Below are 5735 nucleotides of genomic sequence, written 5' to 3' on the forward strand. Positions count from 1 at the left end.
TTCATTTCTGAATGACTGTTTGGTTCAAAAAGTAAAAAAAAAATACGACTGAGTAAAAATAGATACTGTTTATAAAATGCTTATAAAACAAAATAGAAACTGTTTATAAAAAGTTTATAAATACTTCTACAGTTTATACTTGTACATAATTTATTTAAGAATCTATATAATACTTTCATCTACATAATGTTAAATAAAAAATACACTAAGATATAATGTTAACTAAAACATACACTAAAATAACTAGAGTCATTCCATGCCAACTGGACCAAGGTCCAACATGGACATCCTCAGATTTTGATGAAACTCAGTAGGTTTGTTAATATTAACGAGAAAAGCAATTCCTGGAAATTTCAGCATAAAACTTTTTGTGGCTCATAAGGTACAGTCATTTGAAATTTCTGATTTTTCTAAAAATAAAAACTTCAGTAGCAAAAACATGTTTTCTTCATATTTTGAAGGTCTATATTTTTAAAACAAAATTTCAGAAAACCTTCTAGTTTTTTTTATTGTATACAACTCTTGACTTACTGAATTAAAACATTGACATTGAATTCTCAAATGTCACATTTTTTCCATAATGGCTACCTAAAAAAGCTAAAAAATTGTTTGCAAATATAAAAAGTTGATTTTTGATGGGTCAATATACAAAATCTGCAATTTAAGAAGTGAAAAGACATTTTTTAGTTTCTATATATGGTAGGTTTCCAAGTTTTTTAAAGTTTACTAATAAGATACAAATCAGTAAAAAATTAGGGACTTCTAAAAATGGTTGCGGGTAAATCTTAGGAAAATGTGCGTCCACTTCAAACCACCGGTAACCAAAGACCAACACTGGTTTTAATAATTTTTTTTTCTTCTAATTTAATAGACTTTATTACAGTGATTTCAGAAAAAAAAATAGTGGGTACTCATGGGGAAGTTACAAAACCAGAACAATGAAAATTGCCCAAAATTGCATCTAAAACAATAAAAATAAAGTTATTGTTGTACTTTAGTTTGTGTTATATATTCTAATACAAAGTATGTATGAATTTAAAAGTATTTCACAATAAGTACTAGAAATAAGTTTTTAATTAAACTCGCTTGAATTAAACTCAGTTTTTAAATAGCCCTAGCTCTTACCTGCATATCCCAACCATTTACTTTTTAACATGCACATTTTTGCCTAGAACTTAGAAAGAAATATGTCTGATGTATGAAGTGTCTATATACACAAACAAAGAATTCAACAAACACATTTAAAAGCTGTGACATAAAAAACAAGCAAATTATTGAGTTTTCTTTTTATATCTTTTTTTTTTTATTTACAAATTTTATAATTTCCTATATATTTGTTGTGCCAAAACTTATGGAAACCTTAGTTTCAAAACTTGTTTTTAAATAAATCTTTTTAGGTAGTAATAAAAAATAAATGGCAAGTGCATCGCTAGATCTAACTCAATGTTCCAGTGGAAAAGACTTTAATTATAATTGTCATGAAGTAAAATTAACCAAAATCGAAAAAAATAAAGGTTTTGAGGAATTAACAAAAAAAAATCAAGAACTTGTACACTTGCAGAGTAAAGTAAATCATATTCAAACTATTTGTAATCACCATTAAAAGGTCTACTTGGATAGATTTGAGACTTTGCATGATGGAAGCTTTTGTTACAATCCATTCAAAAAAATTTGATAAATTATTATTTAATTAATTTTTTAAAAGATAATGGCTGCTTTAATGTTTTATCATTGTGTTACTTTTTAGAACTTATCAGAGTAATCAGTTTGGATGTTGCGAAGGAGTTTGATTTAATACCTGGTCATAAACTTTGCACAGAATGTCAAAAAACGTTGTATTTAAAAAATAACAAAAAACATTATGGAAGCGATTCATGTCAACATAAAGATAATGATTTTAATGAGACTAACATTTTAAAAGAAAACTTTGATTCAAGCATTAATAGCCTTGGTTGTTCACCTTTAAAACTAGTAGCTCATAAAGACAGGGTCAGCTATGCAAAAAGAAAAATGAACAAAATCCATACTGCAACCCAAAAGAAAATAGCAACTGTTTTGGGAATTTCTCCAGATTTAATTAAGGATGAACCAAAAACAAAAGAGCTGTTTTGTAAAAGTAAACAAGACTTGGATTCATTAATAGAATTAATTAAAGCAAAGTTTGATGTTTCTTCGAAATCATAAAAACTTAAATTACTGACTTTGGTTCCTGAGAGTTAAAGCATTAATTATGCACAAAACTATTTTTCTGCTTCCCTTAGAATGATAAAAGCTGCAAGGTATTTGAAACAAATGTGTGACATAATGGCAGAACCATCTAAAAAAGAAGGAAGATCTATTAGTGATAAAGTAAAAAATTAAGTTTATGAATTTTACCAATCAGATGAATACTCTCGAATGTATCCAGGCATAAAACAGTATGTCTCAATCCAAATTAATGGTAAAAGACAACATTTTCAAAAAAGACTTCTATTAATTAATATAAAGGAACTTTATTTAGAGTTCATTAAAATTTCCGTTGACGTCAAGATTGGGTTTTCTAAGTTTGAACTTTTCTAAGTGAACTTAGACCTATGTGGTGTATTTCTATTGGAGGTGCTTCAGGTCTCCATTCAGTATGTGTTTGTAAGTACCACCAAAATGCAAAACTTTTACAAAAATACTAGGTATTTTAGACTATAAAGACCTCTTGACATTAGTTGGATGTGACTTAACAAATCGAGATTGCATGCTGCACAGTTGCGATAACTGCCCAGATACCAACACACTTAAAGAGTATCTCACTGCTTTATTTGATAAACACAGCTTGGAAGAAATCATCTTTAATCAGTGGTAAAAAGCCAACAAAAAACATGATACAGTTACACTAACTCTTCCAGTGGATGATTTTATTGAAAAAGCTTGTCAACAAATAGACCAATTAAGAGATCATCATTATATAGCCAAAAATCAAGCAGCATATTTGCAGCAAATAACATTACCAAGTAATCATATTTTAGTATTACTAGACTTAGCTGAAAATTACAGTTTTTTAATTCAAGATGCAGTACATGTTTCCATTGGAACAACAGTCAAGTAACATTGCATCCTTTTGTTATTTACTATATGGAAGAAAATATTATAAAATGTAAAAGTGTTTGTATTATTTCAGATCATTTGCAACACAATACAAACTCAGTTCATTGTTTCATTTATGAAGTAATAAAACATTTAAATGAGTTGATGCCTTACTTTAACTACTGCATTTATTTTAGTGATGGTGCAGGTTCAAAATATAAAAATTATAAAAACATATCTAACTGATGTCACCATGAACTAGATCATAAAGTATCTGCAGAATGGCATTTTTTTGCCACATCACATGGAAAGAGTGCTTGTAATAGCGATGGGGGCTCTGTCAAAAGACTTGTAGCTAGGGCCAGGCCAAAATCATTAACAGATCTTATCAATTCACCTGAAAAAATGCATGATTGGTGTAGACAAAATATTAAAGGAATACATTTTCAATACATTTCAAATGATGCAATTACATTGCATAAAGTTTAAATTAGAAGAACATTATGCAACTTGTTCAACAATTCCAGGAACAAGAAACCACCATTGTTTTATACCACAATCATTAACTGCTTTACAGATGAGACAGGTGTCATTTGATAATATGTATCCACTTGCTTCTCTTTCACCAGGAATTAATATAGCATGTGTTTGTGTTGCAAAATGGTTTTTAGGCAATATTGTGGAAATATCTGAAGAAAATCAAGAAGTTCTTATCAAGTTCATGAAGCAGTCTATTTTGTTAAACACTTTTACTTGGCCACATAAAGAAGATATTTGCAAAATTTCTTTTTTAAAAGTTTAATCAACAACTGGTAGATGCTATGAACTATCAGCTCAAGAAAAAACTAAAATATTACATTTGTACAATAGCATAAGTAACATAATTAAATAACAATTTAGCAAAATTACTAAAATTTAGAAATATTTGTTTTAAACATAGTTTTTTAGCAAAAATTTATTTGAAAGATTCAATGTTTATATTGATTATATATTAAATAATATATTTTATTACATAATCAACTTGTGCATTGTGTTGACAAATCAAATAACTTATGTAAGTAATTATATTAACTTGATATAAGTTGTAATCTAAATTTGAACATGATGATCAAATAAGTCAAATTAATGGGGAGGGGTGAAATAAGGAGTGTATTGGAAAAATATTACAAAATTTATGGTCATGGTATTAAATATTGGGTAAATTAAACTAGAAAGTCTTTTTTTTCATTTTAACCTAATAGGCTACTAGGGTTTTTCGGTTCCGGGTACCCGGACTCGGCGAGTCTGTAGGTAAATACCCGGATCCGATACCCGGTTTAAGGCTTGGCGAGTCTCATGGTTTGAATGTTTTGCCTTGTTTCGAAGGCAGCGGTGCGTCGTCAAACTGGATCCCTACCTTTTCTAGAAAAATATAGTAGTAGGGTTTGTGAATCTAACTTAAAGTTGAACTTGGCCACGGCATTTTAGATGTTTTAAGAACATTCAAGTTTATGTATGTTTCCATGTATGTCCGAATACACACTAAAAGAATTAACTTCATAACTTTAATTTTTTCTAATCGAATGTTTTTATATATAAGCGAATGGTTTAAAGGGTTTGCTAATATAATATGTTTCTATATTAGCAAATGTTTTAAAAGCATTCGCTAATATAAAAACTTTTGATTAGAAAGATTGAAGTTAATAACTGAATTCTTTTAGCGCGTATTTAAAAAACTTAAAAAAAAAAAAACACTTTTCATTTATTAATTATTTCTCTATTTTAGGAAAAAAGTGAAATATCATAATTTTACTAGAACATTTTTTACAGCCCCATTATGCCAAAGCACTCCAAAGTGTGAGAGTATTTCACTCAATATGCTGATTTGAAAAGTGGAAAATGCAATAAGTGTTCAACGATAATATCAAACAAAGATGGAAATACTTCATCAATCTCCTAGTCTCTATAATTTGTGTTTGAATCACACTATACACTTAGCTGTTTGTGATGTACTCTATAAAAAGAAAAGTATTACCGTCCTGCAAGATGAAAATGACGTCGATGGAGATAGGAATGACCATGGTCAAGATGATATTAATGATGATCAAAATGAAAATCATTATTCTGACGAGAGCGACGGTGACGTCGAAGAGTACGGACAAGTTGAATTAACAAATTTAGGCAATGTAGAAGAAAATATAAAAAGTATTCGTATAATTGTTAAATTTTTTAAAAGCTCTTTTGTGAGAAATAATATTTTGCAAGAAAAGATAAAAATAGTTTTAGGAAATGAACTTCAGGTAGTGTTAGACGTAAGAACTCGTTGGAACTCAATGATCGAAATGATATCTAGATTTTTAAAATTATTTTATATCATTAAAGAAGCTCTGCAACATATTGGAAGTGTACATTTAATAAAAGATATTAATATTGATTTATTAAATGAATTGGAATATACTCTAAAGCCTATTAAATTAACTGTTGAAGCTCTTAGCAGAGACGATGCTAATCTTGCAACAGCCTGATTAGCAATTGATTTTATGTTAAGAAAATTAAAAGAATCCAACGGTAATTTAAGTAGAGAGCAATTAATGACGATGAAAACTTGAATAAATACCCGTAAAAACCAAGAAACAGAAGAGCTATTAGATTCTCTTGTAAATGGTACTATGCCTTCAAAGAAAATACAATTATTTACA

Source organism: Hydra vulgaris, chromosome 13 (genome assembly GCF_038396675.1).
Source record: "Hydra vulgaris chromosome 13, alternate assembly HydraT2T_AEP".
NCBI lineage: Eukaryota > Metazoa > Cnidaria > Hydrozoa > Anthoathecata > Hydridae > Hydra > Hydra vulgaris.